This window comes from Dioscorea cayenensis, chromosome 19 (genome assembly GCF_009730915.1).
Source record: "Dioscorea cayenensis subsp. rotundata cultivar TDr96_F1 chromosome 19, TDr96_F1_v2_PseudoChromosome.rev07_lg8_w22 25.fasta, whole genome shotgun sequence".
In the NCBI taxonomy this organism is placed as follows: Eukaryota; Viridiplantae; Streptophyta; class Magnoliopsida; order Dioscoreales; family Dioscoreaceae; genus Dioscorea; species Dioscorea cayenensis.
The window spans coordinates 17,181,231-17,204,710 of NC_052489.1; the positions used below are offsets into that span (position 1 = coordinate 17,181,231).

A 23,480-nucleotide genomic window follows, 5' to 3' on the forward strand; every position below is an offset into this window, starting at 1 on the left:
CTTATGCTTCAAGTGCAAGACCTACCATTATACTTCCTAATTAATGCTTAATAAGTCGTGGAGATCCTAAAGCACACGGTCCCAAACCTAAGGTCAACCATGACTAACCCTACACTATGTCCCAGTGGAGAAATCGCTCAGTCTCAACACCTCACACTGCACAAAGTTACATGGAGTTCTAGGGATTCCAAGTGATAAACCCTATTCCTATGTATAGATCTAACCCTTTGGTACAAGCGAAAGACCCTTAGTTACAGTTAAGCCCCAGATACTAAAGTCACTTTAACGCTTCACTCTGTTGCTCGTGTAACTAAGCCCCAGCGGAGTTCATCCCTTAGCACTTCACTCTATTATAACCGCAAAGAACTCTAGGAAATTGAGGTAGGATAAATCACACAGGATGGGAAAGGGGACGCTCCGCTACCTCTCAACTCACCCTCTCAACCCTCTCCAATCTAGTTTTGTTTAACCCTTGTTTCGTGTCACCCATCCACAAAGCTTACCAATATTAACTCTCAACCCTAGTGTCACTCTAAGGAAGAAATCATTCAACAAGCATTCAAGATTGGAACTCAAATAAAAGCATCAATTAAGGAAAGGATAATGGAAGGTCAATGAAACAATAACATCCTAGGGTTTACAAAATCGAAATACCCACTAGGGGATTTAGCTCTCCATGGAGCACAATACAATCAACAATGAAATAAAAAATAAAGATAAGCAATCCATAGGAAAAACCCCTCGGTATTTGTGTCAATGGTCTTGTGGAGTAGCCTCGACTTCTCCAAAGGTCCCCTTGTCTAGCCTAGGGCACACCTCGGCGGATCGGTGTCGACGAAAGCTCCCACAATAACACTCTTCAAAGCGAAGCGCGGTGTCGAATCCGGAGAACCACTCCAAAGACGTGCCAAAAGCCTCTCAAAACCCAAGCCAACGACCTCTCAAAAGGTGGAGAAAAGTTGCAGAGAAGGGGGAAAGAAGATTCCCAAAATCGGGCTGAATCGCGGCTTAAATAAGGCTTGAATCGGGCATCCACATTCCCCTATGGATTTTTCACACGGGCCTATGGAATATCCACATGGGTGTGGATAAACTCCACATGTCCATGTGGATTCTCTGGAAATATGATTTTCGGCCAGCTGCGAATAATAACTGCTACAGTGTCTTCCTATAGTAGTACTACTACAGTACTCCGCCAAAACACTCCCAATTCCACAGTTTTCATCGAGGCAACATAAACAGGCACACGTTTATGCAGTAGATTGAAACTTTTCTTCAATCAAAGGTCTCATTGGTGAAGACCTTGCTATCAATACACAAGTCGGGATACTCAAATGTGACTGGCTTCGTGCCCCTCTAACTCATTGTAATGACTTGAATACATGGAGGTTGGCACACATTCACGTATCTTAGAGCCCCACTTGTGTCTTCTCATTTGTCTTTTCCAAGATTCCACCAAATAGTGCATTCACGATCTACTTTTGTTTTCTTTTCTCAAAATATTGATTCACAACCCTATATACGCAAAAGAACACAAATGCACATGTATTACCGCTTACACCTGATAAAAGTAATACTCATTGTAAGGAAAGAACAGTTCGCATTCTTAACACACAAGAAATTATTAGGCACCCCCACCTTACAAGCCAAGAATCCCTTATCCTTCAAGATTGAAGAACGACCAAACTGATGAGCAATAAAAGAAGTTCTTGGGTCTATTGAAGCAGTTGTACATCAACATCCCATTTGTGGAGGCATTGTCTCAAATGCCTTATTATGCTAAGTTCCTTAAGGACCTCCTGACTAAAAAGAGGAAATTGGAGGAGAGTGCATCTGTGATTCTAGATGCTTCATGTTCGGCGGTGTTGCAAAAGAACATGCCGAACAAGAAGAAGGTCCCCAGAAGCTTTATCATTCCATGCAACATTGGTAATTTTGGTGAAGAAAAGGCATTGGTGGATTCAGGGGCTAGCATCAACATCATGCCCTATACATTTTTCCAGAAGTTAGGCTTGGGAGGGGCAAGGACCACTCAGATGACACTTCAATTGGCGGACCGAACAGTTAGGCATCCGAGAGGTATCATTGAAGACATACTTGTGAAAGTTGATAAGTACATAATTCCTGTGGACTTTGTAGTGTTGGATGTTAATGAAGATGTCAAGGTTCTATTGATACTTGGGATTCCGTCCTTCCGCACTTCTATGGCTCTCATTGACATTAACGGCGGGGAGTTGACCTTACGAGTTGGTGATAACAAGTTGACATAGCGCCTCACCGAAGCCATGAGACATTCTCTTGACTTTGATGATACTCTTTATTTTCTTGACACTATTGATGAGTTAAATGATGAATACGTGTAGGAAATGATGTGTCCGGACCCTTATGTGGGTTGCTAGATCAAAAGGTGGAGAACGAAGAAGTTTTGACACTTGGTCTAGATGATAAGCTGCAGGTACCTAGAGGATCAAGAAGAGGATGATACAAAAATTGAAGCGAGGAAGGAGACGTCACAAGAAGCGACCCAAGGCTAATGGGGATGTGCAAGCACGGAGTAAGTGTGACGAACCTTTGTGTGGTAACAAGCTCGTCAACTTTCCCTCTACCTTGAAAAGATTATGTACATCGTGCTTTTAGGTTATAGGTAAGAGGAAAACTTTCATTTATGAGTCCCCCGTGAGTTAAGGTCAGGTACGTCAAGCTTAGTGACATTAAATAAGCACTTCTTGGGAGGAAACCCAAGTTCTTACTGTTTTTTTTAGTTTTTAGCTAGTATTTGCATAAATAAGAGCTTGAGCGATGTTGTTTTGACTTTTACATGCCATTGTTGTGTTTTTCTTGTGGAAAATTGGTGTTTTTCGTGTGCTTAATTGTGATTGGTGAAGTTACTTGGTCGTTTGAGCGTGTTTCTCATGATTCTCAGCTCAGTTGTCTAATGTTAAGGGCAAGCTCTGTGTGTATATAAGAGTTCAGAAATTTTCTGTAGAGTCTATAATTTTGCCTAAGTCATCTAGAGAAGACACATGGCCGTGTGGAATATCCACACGGACGTGTGTTCCATTAAGAGCTCATCCTGAGAGGACACAAGGGCGTGTGAATGCCCCGTTAAACGGCCTTGTGATGATCACACGCCCTGGGTAATTTCCAACCGGGCGTATGTATCTCTGCGGAGTCTTAAACTCTATCCAAAGAAGATGTAGGGGTGTGTGGATGCCCCTGTGCATGACCCTGTGAACTACACACTGGCGTAGGTAATTTCCACACGCCAGTGTGAAACTCTGCAGAGAATTCTCCTCCATCTCGATAGCACATAGGGCGTGTGGAACACTTAGCCAAATTTTTGGGTGGACAGATAAGCCACAGTGGCGTGAGGGTGCCCCAGTGGGTCGCGCACACGGGTGTGGGGAATTTCCACACACATGTGTGAATGTATAAAACGCCAAGAGGTGAGACTTTTTTTTAAATCTACTTGCGTCTCTTCATTCTGCAACTCCAAAACACTCAAACGATTGCTTCTCTTCACTTTCCCGAATGTTCTCCATCTATATATAGAGGATTTAGGGTGGTTTACAGCCGTATTCAAGGTTTTTAATCTCCATCTCGACGGTAAGCCTTCTTTCTCTTCCCCAATCTTGATTTATTTTGCTTAAAACTGGTGAATGTTGCTTTCCTTCATGATTAAATAATTGATGCGAGCTTTTGGAAAAAATTTTGAACGAATTTTTGATGTATTGTCGGGATTTTACATCTTGGCTGTGCGGCTTTCATGCCCAAGGATCCACACGGGCGTGTGGATCTTTCCACATGACCGTGTGGATTTCTGCAGTATTGAATTCTTGAGTTTGTTTGATCGATTCTTTTTCAATTATTGCAGATATGGCTCTCAGATCAAAGAAAACAGCCGGAAAGCATCCACGATAGTCTTCTCCCGAGCCGGAGAGCATGGAGTTTGTGATTCCCGAGCACTAGGCTCGTTTTGAGAGATTGGCGAAGCTTAAGTTTGGCCAATCTCGGTTCCCAGATTTGAGTGTTGTGAGAGAGACTAGCTTACAGATGATATGGATGATGAGTTGAATGAGCTTTTGTCAGTGGACAATTGATAGCGTTTGTTGTCGATTAGGGAGCCAGCTATCCGTATGCTGACACTCGAGGTACTGGTATCATTCGAGTTTGACCGGTTGTATTCCAGTTTTGGTAGTATTGACGCCATACAGTTTAGAGCTCTTGGTCATTACTATATTATGAGTATCACATAGTTTTCGATTCGACTTGCATTATATTATGAGACGTTCACAGATACTAATTAGTATGAGCAGTTACCGACCGATTATCCGGGTAGTTTGACTCCTTAGAGCACTTATAGAGCACTATGTGGCCAAGGATAGTATGAGCTAGGGGTGTCGAAGGCCACGTGCCTTTCACGGCCTGCACACCGTTACCTTCACGCCATTATGAGCAGGTCAGTGAACGTATGTGGTGACAGTACCGGAGTCCTGATCCGGTAGGAGGTGCTCTACTTGTATTCTATGGTACAAAGTCAGCCGATTTACTTGGGGAACATATTGGCCGACTACTTGCGCCACCAGGGCCAGTATACTCGAGTGGGGGATGATCTCTCAAGCCCATACATCACCAGACTTATCATGGGCATGAGTCTATTGGATGCCATTCGAGGGGCCGAGAAGATCACAGTACCGTCGGCCCTTGACTTAGAGACTATGAGGTTGATGGGGATGATCCGGAGATACAGAGACGGAGTTTATGTATTGATCATGCCCCCACCAGAGACATCTGAGGCAGAGGGGGACGTAGCAGGAGGGTCTAAGCCTGCGCAACAGCCACAGCATGAGCAGGTGCAAACAGAGGCACTACCCACAGCACAGGAGCCACCACCAGTCTAGATCTTTTCTCTGACTCAAACCCATGATTATTTTGAGAGGCTCGAGAGTGCTGTGGGACTGCTACAGAGTGACTTGGCTGAGGTTCACGTGATACAGGCAGGGAACCACACTGAGATGATGACATGTCTTGATATCCTACAACAGTTACTTGCGAGAGACGTACCTCGCCATTCATTATGAGACCCAGAGCTCCACTGACTCCTCCTGCATCACCAGGACCACCATCATAAGTTCTAGCAGCACCGGTTGATCCACTAGCATCATCTTCTCAAACAGCAGTAGTAGCAGAGGCAGTAGATCCCAACACCGGCGCTTGATGTTCTTTTTACTTTTCTTTATGTTCTCGGTATTTCATTTTTGCATCTCATTTGGACTTGTACCACTCAGAAAGGATTTTCCTTCTAAGTTTATCTTTTATTTCCAGTTGTCTCGAGTTGTATTTCATTTTCATATCTTTATATACTCGAGTATATTTTGTTTTTGTTAAGCTTTACGGAACACCCTTGTGTATACCTGCAGATGGTCTTGTGAGTCTGGAAATTGAGGAATAGTCATGGACACGGTCAATGTGACATTCACATGACCGTGTGTGCTCCATAACCCATTGGAACTCAACTCTTAATGAATATAGCTTCATCAAATGTACCATTTGGAGTTCAGGAAAGTATTATTTCAATTGCCCATCTCCACATAAGTTTTTCATTGTTATACTTTTTATTGTGCTTGCATGAATACATTGAGGGCAATGTACATCTTAAGTGTGGGGGAGAGTTCACATTACACATGTTCTATACTTATGCTTTCATTGTTCATGCTCATGTAGCCAATGGCGGTTCACATTAGTTGCAATGGTTGTATTCTTAAGTTTATCAGAATTTTTAACATTGAATGTTCTCATACTCTAGATTTTAATTTTTAACATTGAATGTTCTCATGCTCTAGTTTTTACTTGAATATTTAGGAATTTGTGCCCTATTGACACTTGTTGCACTACTCACTCATTAAACCTTGTGGAAACTCAAGTTCGACGTTTAATGGACTAGTTTAGTTGTTTCTTGTTATGGTTTTTTTTGAAAAAAAAAAGTTATGTTTATTTTGTTTGTGCATTGGGGGTGGAAAGAGCTACCACCTATGAAGTATGAAACTAGTGTCATAAATCGGATACTAGTTATGCCCTAATGAGAGAAAGAGCTATCTCATGGGATAAGTGAAAGCTACTACCCCGGTAGAAAGAGCTACCACCTCGAAAGTGTGAAAGCCACCTTAGCAGCCACTTAGGAAAGGGCTACCTTAGAGGATGTGTGAAGCTACTACCTTCTATTTTCTTTTCTTTTCTTTTTTTGTCCATAAATAAGTCCCTTTCACTTAAAGCTTTGAGGAGTATACGTTGGGTTGACTTAAGTAACTTTACACACATTTACACGATTTTGGATTGTTGTCCTTTTTTATTCAAGTTTTTAGCTAAAGCATTGATTTTTCTTATTCGGTGTTGTCGTTTTTCCTTACTTGTAGAATGCCCCCCCTTGCATGCTTTTGGTGAACCTAAGACTAAGCACTTTCAATTTTCTTTCTTATATGGTTTAATATTTTATTTTTGCCTGAGGACAAACAAAAGCTTAAGTGTGGGGGAGTTTAATAAGTGCTTGATATAGACTTAGGGCTTAATTATTACTAGGGAGCTCTCACCTGGACCAAAGGGTTAGATCTATACCTAGGAGGAGGGTTTATCATTTGGAATCCCTAGAACTCCATGCGATTCTATCCGAATGCGAGGTGTTGAGATTGTCCGATTTCTCCTCCGCAACATGGTATAGAGTTAGTCACGGTTGACCTTAGATTTGGGACCGTATGTTGAAGGATTTCCATGACTCATTGATACATTAGTTAGGAGGCATAATAGTCGGTTTGCACTTGAAATGATTGTCCTAGGCGGAACAGTATCCGAGTAAATCATTTATATCGATTGCCTTATCTTTCACTTACTTGTGCTTTTCTTTCTTGTTTCTTTTATTCTTGTTTACATTACATATTGTCAACACAAACATTATTCATCTTCACTTGGTCAAGAAACAATTTAAGTATTTTTACTCCTTACTCACTGTGGATACGATACTCACTCACATGGGAATTTATTACTCGACAAACCCGTGCACTTGCGGGACATATACAAGGGGCGTTGTCAAGATACAAAAGGAAACTACTGAGTATCAAAATATCTAAAAATCAACTTGAAGACTGATAAATGCTTGTGTGTTAAGAATATGAAGTGTTCTTTCCTCACGATGAGCATTACTTTTATCAGGTTTAATCGTTAATACATGTGTATTTATGTTCTTTTGCGCATGTAGGGTTGTACAGCTAAGTATTAAGAAAAGAAGGCAAAAGTAGATAGTGAATGCACTATTTGGTGGAATCTTGGAAGGAACAAACACGAATACACAAGTGGGGCTCTAAGATACGTGAATGTGTGCCAACTTCCATGCATTCAAGCCATTTGAATGAGTTGGAGGGCACAAAGGCAGTCACATTTGCGTATCCCAACTTGTACAAAGATGGCGAGATCTTCACCAATGAATCTTTTATGGAAGAAGCGACGCGATTTATGACAAAAACGTGTGCCCATTTATGTTACCCCAATGAAAAGTGTGGTTTCGAGAGTGTTCTTGGACGGTACTGTAGCAGCTTGTTGTAGCAAAGTACTGTAGTATTCACTGTAGCAGTTACCGTTCGCAGCTGGCCGAAATCAGGTTTCCAGAGAATCCACACGGGCATGTGGAAATTCCCACGCTTGTGTGAAAATTCCACAGGCCCGTGTGAAGAATCCACAGGGGCGTGTGGATGCCCGATTCCAGCCTTATTTCAGCCCCGATTTGAGCATCTTCTTTCCCATTTTTTCCCCAACTTTGGAGAGGCTTGCGGCTAGGGTTTAGAGGGGGTTTTGGCACGTCTTTTGGAGTGATTCTATGGCTTCAACACTGCGCTTCTCTTGGAAGAAGGTTATTGGTGGAGCTTTTGTCAGTATCGATCCGGCGAGGTGTGCCCAAGGCCGGACAACTGAAGCTTTGAAGAGGTCGAGGCTACTCCACAAGACCATCGACACGACTATCGAGTGGTTTTTTCTATGGATTACTTGTTTTACATTTGATTTCATTGTTGATTGTAACTAACTCATTTATGAACCCTAGGATGTATTTGTTTGATTAATCTTCTATTATGATTTTCTTAATTGATGTCTTTAATTGAGTTCCAATCTTGAATGCTTGTTGAATGATTTCTCCCCTTGAGTGACACTAGGATTGAGAGTCTCCATTGGTAATCTTTCTGAGTGAGTGACACACCATGAGGGTTAGACAATGGAAGATTATAGAGTGTCGAGAGGGTGAGTCGGGAGGTAGCGGAGCGTCCACTTTCCCCTCCAATGTGATTTATTCTAACTCCACGTTCCAAGAGTTCTTTGCGGTCATAGTAGAGAGAATGGTCTAAGGGATGACCTCCGCTAGGTTTTAGTTGCAAAGGCAATAGAGTAAAGCGTTGAAGTGACTTTAGCACCTAAGGCTTAATTATGACTAGTGGTCTTTCGCCTGGACCAAAGGGTTAGATCTATACATTAGAATAGTGTTTATCACTTGGAATCCCTAGAGCTTCTTACAACTCTACGTAGTGTGAGGTGTTGAGACTGATTGATTTCTCCGTCGGGACATAGCATAGAGTTAGTCACGGTTGACCTTAGTTTTGGGACCATGTGTTAAAGGATTTCCACGACTCATTGAGCATCAATTTGGAGACATAATAGTTTGTTTTACACATGAAGCGGTTATCCTAGGTGGAACAATATCCGAGTACCTCATTTTTATCGATTGCCTTACCTCTCATTTATTTGCATCCCTTTTTCTTGTTTCTTTTATTCTTGCTTTCATTACACATTATCAACACAATCGTCGTTTCATCCTCTCTTAGTTAAATAGCAATCTTAGTGTTTTTCCCCACTTCCAGTGGATACGATGCCCACTCACCAGGGATTTATTATTATTTCGACAAACCAGTACACTTGCGGGTCACATGCAAGGGGTGTTGTCAAGTTTTTGGCGTCGTTGCCAGGGAGTAGGCGTTTAGAGATACTTTGCACTTTATTATCTTAACTATTCATTCATTCATTCTATTTCATATCTTCTTATTCTATCATCGTTCTGATTTTTTTTTTCTTTTCGGTTTGTAGCTCCAGGTTATGACCCGAGGGAACCCTTCACAAATTGTTGAAAGAGATCCTGAGCTTGAGTGTATACACTTAGAAGAAGGGGAAAAGAACCTATCCAAGAACCGTCAATCCGAGCTGAGGTAAAAGGTCAAGGGTCGGATAATATGGTAGAACAGAATGAGCAACAGAGAACACTTTCTAACTATACCAGACCTTCAGTTTTGGGCACACAATCGAGTATTGTGTGAACCCCGATCACAGCTCTGAATTTTGAGCTGAAGCCAGCATTCATCCAAATGATACAGCAGTTGGCACAGTTTAATGTTTTGGCCGATGAGGACCCAAACAATCATATTAAAAACTTCTTGGAAGTTTGTGACATGCTGAGGATCAACAGTGTTACAGATGATGCTATAAGATTGAGGGCTTTCCCATTCTCTCTAAAAGGAAGAGCCAAGCAGTGGCTTCATTCCTTACCTAGAGCATCGATCACTACATGGGAGGAGATGGTAGAAGCTTTTCTTGTCCGTTATTTCCCTCCCGAAAAATCTGCAAAGCTTAGGAATGAGATCTCGTCTTTTGTGCAAATGGAATTGGAGTCTCTATTTGAGACATGGGAAAGGTTCAAGGAACTCCTGTGAAAATGTCCTCAACATGGGTTTCCAGAGTGGATAATCATTCAGACTTTTTACAATGGTTTAAACCTAAGTACAAGATAGCTACTTGATGCAGCAATAGGAGGTACCTTAGGTAGCAAGACCCTCGGAGAAGCCCGGCAATTAATTGAATAAATGGGGTTGAACAACTACCAATGGAATGTTAGGGAGAAGAAGAAAGTGGCCGGCATCCATGAGGTAGATGCGGTTACATCGTTGGCGGCCAAAGTGGAGGCATTGAGTAAGAAGTTAGACACTATAACTTCTCCGAGATTGGCGGCAGTAACAAGTTATGATGGATGTGGAGAGGGGCATGCCCCATCCGATTGCCCGATAGCCGTTGGTGGTACACCCTCCATTGAGCAAGTTGACTATGTGGGTAATGCAATGAGAAACCAAGGCAATCCTTATAGCAATACCTACAATTCGGGTTGGAGGAATCACCCTAATTTCTCATGGAATAACCAAGGGCAACAAAAGGCCACCACACCTCTGGGTTTTCAACAACAACAAGCCCCGAACACGGAGAATAGGGTTTTAAGCTTGGAGACTCGGATAACCGATCTAGAGAGAAAGCTTTGATTAGATTTGTGCAATCATCGGATACACGGTTCCAATCGGTCGAGCCTACACTTCGCAACCACACCGCTTCATTGCATAATCTACAGAACCAATTGGTTTAAATTGCGAAGTCTCTATCGGAGATACCTCAAGGGAATCTACCTAGCAACACTAAAACTAATCCGAGTGAACATGTGAAGGCGATCACTTTCAGAAGTGGTCATGAAATTGAAGGTAGACCTCCTAGTGAGAAGACCAATGTTGAAGCACCAGAGGTCGTGGAAGTTGAGGAAAGAGCAAACAACTCGAGGTGGCACCCTCACCCTACAAGCCGCGAATTCCTTATCCTTCAAGATTGAAGAACGACCAAAATGATGAGCAATACAAGAAGTTCTTGGGTCTATTTAATCAATTGCACGTCAACATTCCTTTTGTGGAGCCATTGTGTCAAATGCCTCGGTATGCTAAGTTCTTGAAAGATCTATTGAAAAACAAAATGAAGTTGGAGGAAAGTGCATCGATGATCCTAGATGCCTCTTTCGGCGGTGTTGCAAAGGAATATGCCGAACCAGAAGAAAGACCGCGGACGCTTCATCATCCCGTGCAACATTGGTAATATGGGTGAAGAAATGGCATTGGCGGATTCTGGGCTAGTATAAACGTCATGCGATATACTTTCTTCAAGAAGCTAGGCTTGGGAGAGCCTAGGCCCACTCGGATGACATTACAATTGGTGGACCGAACGGTGAGCCATTCGAGGAGATCATTGGTAATGATGCTTGATCTAGAGGAGAAAGTACCATCTACTCCGGAAATCATGAAGAAGATGCTACAGAAAATGAAGTGGGCAAGGAGACGCCACAAGAAACGCCCCAAGGCTGTTGGGAATGTGCAAGAAAAGAACATGGTTGACGAACCTTTTTAAGTGGTACCAAGCTCGACAACTCCCGGTCTACCTTCAAGAGACTATGTTCATCGTGCTTCCAAGTCAAGAGTAAGAGGGAAACCTTCATCTATGAACCCCCATGAGGTAAGACAATGTACGTCAAGCTAAGTGACATTAAACAAGCGCTTCTTGGGAGGCAACCCAAGTCTTTACTGTTTTTCTAGCTTTTAGTTTAGTGTTTGCATGAATAAGGCTTTGAGTGTTGGTGTTTTAATTTTTAGATGTTTTTGCTGTGATTTTCTCATCTACATTGTGGTGTTTTCATGTGCCTAATCGTGTGTGGCGAAGAATCTTGGTCGTTTGAGTTGTGTTTTTCTCCGGCTCAAATTGCTTTGTTAGGTAGGCTCTAAGTGTTTATTTGTGTTCAGAAATTTTTTTTTTGCAGAACCTGCAAAGTTTTCTAAGTGTCCAGAGAAAACACACGCCCGTGTAGAATTTCCACACGGGCGTGCGTTCTCATTCAGAGCTCATCCAGAAACGGCACAGGGACGTGGACTCGCCCCTAAGAACGACCTTGTGAATTTCACACGCCTGTGGGTAATTTCCCCACGGGCTTGTGTCATCCTGCAGAGACTTAGAATTTTTCTCGAGAAGACATAGGGGTGTGGACTCGCCTCTGTGGATGATCCTGTGATAAACACACGGGCGTGGGTAATTTTTGCACGCCCGTGTGGATCTCTGCAGATGAGCTCCTCTCCATCTCGAGAATACACAGGGGTGTGCGTCTGCCCTTATGAACAGGCCATGTAAAGTTCCACGCCCGTGTGAAAATTCCGCACGGGTGTGGGAAACACTTAGAGAATTTTCTCAGTTGGACAAAGAAGCCACAGGGGCATAGAGATGCCCCTGTGGGACGGGCTCACGGGTGTGGGGAATTTCCGCACGCCCGTTTGGTTGCGTAAAAAGGCAAAGAGTGTTTTTCCGAGAGAGCAAAGGGGCGTGCGCCTGCCCCTGTGGGTCTCTCCTGTGGAGTAACATGGGCGTGGGTAATTTCCACACGCCCGTGTAAATGTATAGAACGCAAAAGCCGCGGGATTTCTTTGAAAGTCCTTTGAAACATTCATTCTTACACTCCCAATCACTCATAGAACACTCTCCACTATTCTCCTGATCTCGCACCGTTAATCTAGAGATGTTTTACTTGAATTTTTAGCCGAATTCGAAGGTTTTCATCTTCAGCTGTTGGTAAACCCTCAATTCCTCTTTTCTTCACCATAAATTGATTTTAATCGATTAAAATGATGAATGTTGCTTCGTTTCTATGTTTATAAGGTTTTTGCATACTTAGAACAAAGTTAGAAACGACACAAAGGAGTATGCTTGGTTTAGTGAGGTGTGGCCGTGCGGTTTCCACACTCTGTGGATCCACATGAGCATGTGGAAATCCCACACGACTGTGTTGAATTCTGCAGAATTAATTTTTGAATTCTTTTGATCCATTTTATGTGTTAATTTTGTTTATATAGCCCCATATCGAAGAAGCATGATGGCAAGCGCCCCCCAAGAGTCATCGCCGGAGGTCGAACGCATGGATTTTCGTGATTCCCGAGCACCAGGCTTGCTTTGAGAGGTTGTTGAAGTTATAATTTGGACATTCGCGTTTTCTCGCCATAGACAATTTGAGAGAGATCCAGACGGTAGGTGATATGGTGGAGGAGATGGAGGATATGCTTGCGGTTAGCAGTTGGGGCCATTTATTTTCGATCAGAGAGCCTGCTATCGGCACATAAACACTCGAGGTTTTAGCATCATTTGAGTTCGATCGCTCGTATTCTAGTTTTGACAGTATAGGAGCTATACAGTTTCGAGCCCTCAGACAGTACCACAGCTTGAGTGTGACCAACTTTTCAATCTGGATGAGGCTATATGATGCGGCATACAAAAGACTGAAGAGTATGAGCAGTTGCCTACAGATTATCCTAGGAGTTTGACCCCGCAACGCGCATACAATGCGTTGTGTGGACAGGGGCAGTACTAGCCCGGGGTTTCAAAGGCCACATGTCTCTCCCGGGCGTTGTCAAGATATAAAAAAAAACTACTAAGTATCAAAATATCTGAAAATCAACTTGAAGACTGATATGTGCTTGTGTGTTAAGAATGCGAAGTGTTCTTTCCTTACGATGAGCATTACTTTTATCAAGTTTAATCGCTAATACATGCGTATGTAGGGTTGTGAAGCTAAGTATTAAGAGAAAAAGCCAAAAGTATATCATGAAAATACTATTTGGTGGAATCTTGGAAGGAACAAACGTGAAGACACAAGTGGGGCTCTAAGATACGTGAATGTGTGCCAACTTCCATGTATTCAAGCCATTATAATGAGTTGGACGGGTATAAAGGCATTCACATTTGCGTATCTCAACTTGTGCAAAGATAGCGAGATCTTCACAATGAGAATTTTATGGAAGAAGCGACGCGATTTATGGCATAAATGTGTGCCCGTTTATGTTACCCCGATGAAAACTGTGGTTTCGGGAGTGTTCTTGGACGGTACTGTAGCAGTTAATGTAGCAGTTACTGTTTACAACCGGCCGAAAATCAGGTTTCCAGAGAATCCACACGGGCGTGTGGAAATTCCCCACGCTTGTGTGGAAATTCCACAGGCCCGTGTGAAGAATCCATAGGGGTGTGTGGATGCCCAATTCCAGCAATATTTAAGCCACGATTCAGCCCCGATTTTAGCATCTTCTTTCCCATCATTTCCCCAACTTTGGAGAGGCTTGCGGCTAGGGTTTAGAGAGGGTTTTGGCACATCTATTGCAGTGATTCTTCGGCTTCAACACCGCGCAATCGATCCGGCGAGCTTTCATCGGCATCGATCAGGCGAGGTGTGCCCTAAGCCGGACAAGGGAACCTTTGAAGAGGTCGAGACTACTCCACAAGACCATCGACACGACTACCGAGGGGGTTTTTTCTATGGATTACTTGTTTTTACATTCGATTCATTGTTGATTGTAACGAGCTCCATGAGAGCTGAACCCCCTAGTGGGTACTTGGATTTGTGAACCCTAGGATATAATTTTTTCATAAATCTTATATTATGTTTTACTTAATTGATATCTTTAATTGAGTTCCAATCTTCAATGCTTGTTGAATGATTTCTCCCCTAGAGTGACACTAGGATTGAGAGTCTCCATTGGTAATCTTTCTGAGTGAGTGACACACCATGAGGGTTAGACAATGCATGATTATAGAGTGTCGAGAGGGTGAGTCGGGAGGTAGAGGAGCATCCCATTTTCCCTCCGATGTGATTTATCCTACCTCCATGTTCCAAGAGTTTTTTGCGGTCATAGTAGAGTGAATGGGCTAAGGGATGACCTCTGCTGGGGCTTAGTTGCACAGGCAACAGAGTGAAGCGTTGAAGTGACTTTAGCACCTAGGGCTTAATTGTGACTAGGTGTCTTTCACCTGGACCAAAGGGTTAGATCTATACATTGGAATAAGGTTTATCACTTGGAATCTCTAGAGCTTCTTGCAACTCTGCGTAGTGTGAGGTGTTCAGACTGATTGATTTCCCCGCCGGGACATAGCATAGAGTTAGTCACGGTTTAGCTTAGATTTGGGACCATGTGTTAAAGGATTTTCACGACTCATTGAGCATCAATTAGGAGACATAATAGTTGGTTTTGCACATGAAGCAATTGTCCTAGGTGGAACAATATCCAAGTACCCCATTTTTATCGATTGCCTTACCTCTCATTTATTTGTGTCTCTTTTTCCTTGTTTCTTTTATTCTTGCTTTCATTACACTTTATCTACACAATCGTTGTTTTATCCTCACTTAGATAAATAGCAATCTTAGTGTTTTGATTCTCTACTCTCTGTGGATACGATACCCACTCACCTGGGATTTATTATTACTTTGATAAACCCGTGCACTTGCGGGTGACACGCAAGGGGCGTTGTCAAAGACAAGCATAATTGCATGACATTACATGTGACAAAATGTATAATTAAGCACTTATCAGTGGCCAGTAGTGAAAAAAGGATGGTCTACTTTGATCTATGTTAATTGAAGAGAAGAACACAATCACAAAGAAGAAGAGCAGCTAGAGTCTTAACGTGACATGCAAAGCTATTACCGATGGGTAGGCTCTCAATGGCATATTTGGAGGAGATGATGAGAACTAGTTCAAGTATGTTGCAATATGTAACTAGGCAAAAGAAGCATGGGATATCTTGCAAATGAATCCATGAAGGAATAAATTTAGTATGAGTCTCTAAGCTTTAGATGTTGACTACCAAGATCGAGAATCTCAAGATGGAAGAAGATTAGACTATAGACATGTTCAATGCCAAGTTGATGTATATAGCAAATCAAGCTTTCCAACTCGGTAAAAGATACTCCGATGAGAAGCTAGTTTGGAAGACTTTTAGATATTTACCTAAGAGATTTGAAACAAAAGTGGTAGCCATAGAAGAAGCTTGTGATATCACATCCATGAGACTTGATGAATTGATGGGGTCACTTCAAGGCTATGAGATGAATCGGAACCCTTAAAGAAAGAAGCAGAAGTTCATAACAAAAGTTGTAGAAGAATCAAGTGTAAAGAGTATGGTAGCTTTGGCCATTATCAAGTTGAGTGTGCAAATAATCTAAAGAAGAAAAGAGAGTCTCTTAATGGCACATGGAGTGATGATTCAGAAGGAAAAATGAAAGAGGAGGAAGAAAAAGAAAGCCTAACCATCAATCATATTGCTTTAGTATCAACAATGAAGAAAGTAGAAGAATACAGAAGATCCCAAGGTGTTGCAATACATCTGAAGGAAGCTATAATGAATGTAAAGAAATAAGTGAGAAGGATCTTTTGATGGCTTATGAAGTCATGTAGAAGAAATTTGATGAGTTGATTTTGCAGAACAAGTGCCTCAAGAAAGAGAGAAAATACTGAAAAGAAGTTGGGAGAATGTCAACAGAAATTGAGGTAAGCTAAGAAAACCATATACTCCATCAACAAAGAAAAAAACAAATTGGATGAGATACTATATGTTGGAAGCCCTACTAGAGCCAAACATGGTATTAGTTATGTTGGAGAATCATCAGGTGTCAAGAAAGACAGTTCAAAAGTAGTCTTTGTAAAGTCTGATAATCAACATATGAAGAAAGACATGTTCAGAAGGAGACAGAGAAGAGAAGCGCCTGTATGTTTTCATTGTGGAGAAAGTGGTCATATCAGACTCAAATGCAACAAGCTAAAAGAAGACTTGGAGAATGGAAGAATAGTTGGATATGAACAAATAATTATTAGAAGAAGAATAAAAGGGAAGACCACAATAATCTGAAAAATATGGATTAGAAAGAGTGAAGTCAAAGAGATTCTGAGGGTTCAGATGCTCAAAAGATGAAACCAGAAGATTTGTAGAATTAGATCAACGCAACTACAGGTTACAACCATAAACTTGTTGCCCGAGGACCACCAAGTTTAAAAAGAGAAAGAACACCTGACTGGGTGAAGCACTAAGGACCTCAAATTTGAGTTCTCAAAGATTATTATTTTTTAAGAAAAATGGAAAAGTGTAAAAGATTAAAAAAGAGAAAAAAGGGTTTAAAAAAAAAGAAAATACAAGAAATATATATAAAAATCAAAAGGGGGGAACTAAATTTTTGGAGTGAAAGAAAAAATTGTACGACAGTTGATGATTATATGAGGAGAAGTTTGGGTAGCTGCAAATTCAGTTATAAATAAGTTTCTTGGAAAATAATAATGCCTTATCTCCAAACCCTAGGAATTTCTCAGAAGAAGGAAATGAAGACGATCCAAAGGAAAGAGGAAGAATAATGACCAAGAAAGTTGCTATTCGAACCTTCAAGAAGATCAAGGAGTCTCAGGGGATGGAGGAGCAAGAAGAGAAGATAGGATCAAAAGAAGGTTCCCCTGTGATCGATGCGGTATAAGTAGGGATGTCTATTGCAATAGTGCCATATGTTTCTGTACATCTAGTTGATGCGATACCTCCGGTTGCAACAAACAAGAAGTATTCAGACCCTATGGAGTGGCTTGCCAATTACGTACCTAATCTCTTTAAGGAAGAAAGAAAGAAGGAAAGCACTGTGACAAGTTCACAAGGACCAATGTATAAGTTAAAGAAAAACATAAATATCCATATGACTGGATGGTAGATCTATTTCCCAGTATTCTTAAGAAAGGAGAAGAGAAGAAGTGGACTGGCATATCCTAGATTAATCCAGAGATTAGCATGAAGGATGATGTAATAAGTGTTGCAACATAGGTTGAAACAAAAACTAAAGTAAATCCAAGCAAGGACGAACTATAGAAGAAAGTTTCAGAAGATGTGCAGTAGGAGATCATGACAAACCAATCAATGAACATATCAGAAAAAGAAAAAAAGTGTTGCAGATGAGGATGAAAAGGAAGAGTCTAGTGATTCCTTAGATAGTGACTCCTCCAATGATGACGAATTTCTAAGCAAATAATGAAAAAGGTTCTTAGTGATATTAAGATATAAAAGGGTGTACTCGAGTTTAATATGCACATTATGTTCCGATCCCAGTAGCAACATTAGATGCAATGTTAAACAGTTCACATAGTTCTGATGATATCCCACTTAAAACCCGATTTTAAGACATCTCAAGGAAAAGGAAGGTTGGCCCTACTTTGAGAAGTAGTAATAAAAAAGAGAAAAAGGCAAGAAGGCAGTCATTCTCTGATTTGGAGATTCACTCAAAGTAGAAATTTATGAAGAGGAATACTTTGGCACAGAAAAAGCTACAGAAAGTAATATCGACCACTAGCAAGGCTAAGAAACAGAAGAATGAGGCTTCTACAACTACAACGAAGAAGAAATTTCTGGATGAAGCATGCAAGAAGAAGTAGAAGACTGTAGCATCCAGAGGTATGGTGGTAGAGAAAACCATTGACATAGTTGCCTTTGACAAGTATGGGTTCACAGAAATTCTAACATAGAGAAAGCTGATGGAGTCACCGATATTTACTAAGAGTTACAACACAACTTTGGTTCAAGAAGTCTATTCTATGTTGAGCACTTCCATCAAAGGAATCTACATCAAAGAGCATTCATCAAGTTTATGTGAGAAGGAAAATGATTTATTTCTCACGAACAAAGTTAAATGAGTTCTTGGAGTTGACATCTGAAGTGGAAGACATTTATGAAGAGGAAATAGAGTATACTGAAGAAATTCTAAAAGAAGTCATTAGAGGAAGATGTGACAGTTGGGGTATAGAGTCAAGGATGCCAACATCACTTCTTCTAGCAAAGTATCATGTCCTATTCAAACTAGGCATCTACAATTGGTTTCCCACAACACACAACTCAAGTATTCTAAAGGAGATGGCGGTGTTTTTATATGTTGTGATGACTTGAAAGAAGTTCAACCTAGGTGAATTTATATTTTAGAACATAGTGAAGGAAGCCAAAAGTACTAGTACTTCAACTCATCTTGGATACCCAGTGCTGATATCGTAGCTCTTTTTACAACATGGGATACAACAAGCCAAGGGTAAAACAGTATCTACTATCAAACCACTAAAGGTTTCTATGAAATTATTTACACTTGGAAAGAAAATTGACTTGTCAGTTGGTAGAATGTCAACACCACCACCATTTTGTACAAGAAGCTGAAGGTTCAAGCCCCAACATTGATGAAGACTATGAAAAGCTCTTGAAGGATCAACTAGAAGGCCTTGAGAGATAGTAAAGAGTCCACTATGCTAAATTGATCTTGATTGCCAAATAGAAACAAAACATTCAAGGCTGCTTGGAAGTCCTTAAACAAAAGATAGGGGTAGTTACATCTGCCAACAGTGCTGCAATGTAGGGGGAGTTATGAGAAAAGTTGCAACTTGATTTGCATCAAACAATGGAAGTCCTTTGTTATCATTTACCATAATAGGGAAGAAGACTAAAAACTGCCAACCAACCTAGTCTTATTATATTTTTGTATTTCCTAGTATTAAGAGTCCATTTTGTTAAAGACTATGTCTATTCAGTTTTAGTTTAATTTCTCACTAGTTGCATTTTGTGTTAAATTTTTCTTATACTGTTCTAATGTTGCAACTAGATGATGTATCTCTGCCAGTCTTGGAGTTAGGTTAGTCATGTCTAGTTTCCAGTATATGATATAACCGGTGGTTGAAACGTGTGTCGATTTGGTAGAAGAGGTTGTGTCAAATAATGCCAAAAGGGAGATTGTTAGAGCTAGGCTCTATATTTGCCATCATTTATGTGTCAACAATAACATGACAAAGCATAATGAGATGGTAAGATGATATGACAACTCATGATGATGTGGCAAGAGATGTTTTGAAGCTATTCTTGGCAAAGCAATCAACTTGGAGGATCTCTCTTGAAGTGCAAGCAATGGCCATATGAAGACACATCTATATTTAGTGAGTGAATCAAACTTTTAACATCAACTACCTTGGAGGACAAGTTTGTTGAGAAGCTAAATGAAGACACAATCTCTAAATTGGAGAGATGATATTTATGGATGGATCTATTTGAAGGCACTATATGGAGAAGGTTGAAGAACTAAGCTTGGATGAATAGAAGATCAAGCTTGGTAACAACGAAGATTGTGAAGGCCAAACTTGGATAAATGAAGATCAAATTTGGAAACTTGAAGATTGAAGATCGAACTTGGATATATGAAGATCAAATTTTGGAAAGATCATAAAGACTAAAATCGGATGACTTGAAGATTCTTTGAAGTCTATCTTTGGTAAGATAGAGATGCGCCACGTGGGTGCGACCCTTAAGATGGTATTGCTGATAAGGATGTGAGGACATAAGCTAGTTACTAATAGATCAAGATTGGAGGATTCGACTACATAAACTTAGACTTGGAGACAATCAGGAGAATTGGAGGTGTTTGCAGATCGTGTTACAACGGAAGTTGCAACTTAGTCAAGTCAGTAGGTGGGTCATAGTGCAAGCTCGGTTAAAACAAGAGTTGCAATATCTAATTTTAGAAGGTGTCCAAATTTTAAAAGAGAGAGGTGCTATATTTGGGACGTAGAGGCGTCTATATAAAAGACTCCGCTCTAAGATTTAGGATGAGCCACCGGAGAGACCAAAGTGTGTGGGTAAGAGAGAGTTGGTATCGGGCAATCTAGAGAGTGTCATTGTTTACCTTTGTGAGGATGCGTGTGAGAGTCGTACTCATTTTTATTCCCCTCTTTCAATTGATTTTTTTTCTCCGGGCTTGGCCCCCTAGATGTAAGCAAGTGTTGTGCCGAACTGGGTTACCAATTTCATGTGCTTCCTTTCTCTTTGGTTTGTTTGTGATTGTTTGAGTTTTTGCATGAAAGATTGAGTGAAATCTAACCCATAATACACCCACCGAGACTAACAACTACCATATACCATGAATTAAGATTATTTGGAAATACTACTTTTTCCCCCTTTAATAATGATAATATCAGATAGATTAAATTATCATAAATGAACTTTATTAAGATATTAAAAATATAGAATATATTCTAGTACAGATAGTCCTTAACCGTCTTTATATATAGAGTTAAATTAAAAAAAAAATTGTTGCGTCTTTAAAAAATGGATAAATTATCATTATGCCTATAGAAACCATGTGATGCTCCACATGACCAAGGAGAGTAAAGACTATCATTAAAAAAGAAATGACTCTTTGGAAAACATATTGATAAATGCCCACCTTTTGTGGGGATAGATAAGTAATTTTATTCGATTTTTTTAAAAAAAAAATCGGACATTGCACAATGTTTTTTTCTTTATTTTAAAAAATAAAATAGAATGAATAATTTTATACAAATAATCCACACGCACAACTTTAGCAAGTATATGCATACATAAATTAGTTTTTAGGCACATTTGACATGTGCATATTCCGGAATAGAATGATATATACAGACACAGATATAGTAAATTATTGTTATATTAAATAATTAAACATTAGTGATTTTTTAAAAATTATAGTAATAAGTTAATAAGTTTTTATTAGAAAGAGTTTTATGCATAAATTTTTAATCAGGAAAGTATATTTGTTATATACATTACAATTGAATATTCTACTGTCATGTTTAGATCAATGGGAAAAAAATTGTCCCTCCAAAACTTATTTAGATTAGGTATCTTTTTTTTAAAGTTTGAGTTTAGTGTTTTAATGCTAGATTTGGTTATTCCTAATTAACTTTTCAAAATTATTATTAAAATCATAAATTGCAATTAATTAACTAGTATTTATTAAAATTATTGCAGCTTATAAACAAACCAAATTATTTCATGACACATTTTATTTAATTTATCTAAACCATGTTTTATGTCATGTTAATAAAACATTTTTTGGAATGAAATTTTTGTTAAATTGCTCTTATCAAATATATAAGTTGTTACATTTATTTTAAGTAATTTGTTTTGTTAAGTAAAAATAAAAAACTAAAGCATAAAATAAAAAAATCACCTCTTTAAAGTGAACATATTTGTGAAAATTTTATTTATAGTAAAAAAAATTCAAATTCAAATTCAAATTTAAAAAACTAAAAAATGGGGAAAAAAGATGCAATGATTAGAAAAAAAAATTTATATAAAAAAAGGGATAACCAAAAAAATAAAAAAAGGGATTACTGTCAAGGAAAAATCGAAAAAGATTTAGTTAAAAAAATTTAAACAAAAGGGGAAATGATAGTGCTAAAAAAATTTTTGAAAAAATCTGAAAAATCACAAGTTTTTAAAAAAAAGAGTAGGCATAACGAAAAATAGGGGACATGAAAAAATGACAGATAGAGAGAAAAGAGAGGAGAGGAAGAAAGAAAAGGAGAGAACCGAGTAGACAAGTACAAAGATTGACAAGGAGGAAAGAAGACGAATGAAGAGACTAATATATTATCTGATTCGGACGATAGAGAAACTTATGCCCTCCTTTTATTTGTTTTGGCAAAGGACACTATGATTAAATATATGTTTATAACATAGATCAAATCTTTTAAGAGAGAAATACACATTATGCATTTCATCAAAAGGATGGATAAATTTTTTACAAGGTGATAAGTGCTTGAACATGCATATTTTATACATCATTTGCACTACATCTAGCATGAAAAATCTTATATGTTTAGTACTAAATTGCTACAAAATTGTATTATTTCATTCACTAGGGGATCTAATGCATTTCAGGGCCAAAGAAGCAAATATTGAGGTGATTCGAGGCAGATCAGACTAAAACACAACCTTCATAACATCACCATAGCCTCATCACGGCCATGGTCTGATTCTGCCAGTGTGGAAGACCACAAGAAGATGTCATAGGAGCTACAATTGCCTTCAAATCTAAAATTGTGTATACAATGACCATGGTTATTGCAAATAACGCCAAAACCAGACCATGCCAGAACGCAACAATTAATTAACTTTGATCAAAATAGCCTTCACAACGGCCATTGTGACCCTTATGGCGGACTCAGTTTATAAATAACCCTAGGTTTTACAATTTAGGGGGATTCTTTTGCCAAACTTGTTTAGACCAGGCAGGATTTCTAGAGATTTGTGTGGTTGGAGACGAGGATCAACCTTATTTCAGCGGATTCCAGTGGATTTCTCAAGAGGGAGTCAATGCATATTGATAGTGGAGGGCCCCGTAAAGAGATTCGGCGCCGTCTTGATATCCTTGGGATTTTCTCAATGTCAACAATCGGAGATCTATTGAGGGAGTTAGTTTTATGATTCTTTATTCTTTTATTATGGACTTTATATTCTCCAATCTTTATTCTTTATCCATAGGGCCCCAATTTGAGCGGAACTGTATGCCGATGTACCTAGCTGTTTTCTTGTGAATTCTAACTTTTGTTGGAAATATACTTTTGATTTAATTAATTTTGATTCATTGCTCATTAATTAATGTGTTGATCTTGTGACGAAGAGATTCCAACTGATTACAACACCAATGAATTATTAGATCTATGCATGCACTAAGAGATTAGGTATTGCTAGATTTTTGGATTAGGGTTTGATTATCATTTTAGATATATTCTTGATCCTAAGGTAACATAAGCGGATAGGTGGAGTGGAAGAGATTCCATCTTAAGTTCCTAGTGCTTTTAACCTGGTTGCCAAGAGAATGGGACCAGTAATCCTCTGAATCCCCCAGTCGATCACTAGATAACAGTGTCATAATTGATTTCACATCAGAAGTAACTGCTAAGGGATTTCTCATATGAGTACCCACTCCTTCCAATTGCTCTTCATGAACCTCAATTGTATGTTAATAA

At 39.7% G+C, this 23,480-nt stretch overlaps 1 non-coding gene across 1 annotated transcript; it reads right to left on the bottom strand.

Annotated features, from left to right (window-relative positions):
* Positions 1–9,650: 9,650 nt before the first annotated feature.
* Positions 9,651–9,757, bottom strand: LOC120250817. Its single transcript, XR_005533152.1, has one exon. It is a non-coding gene; the product is annotated as a small nucleolar RNA R71 (small nucleolar RNA).
* Positions 9,758–23,480: the final 13,723 nt, after the last annotated feature.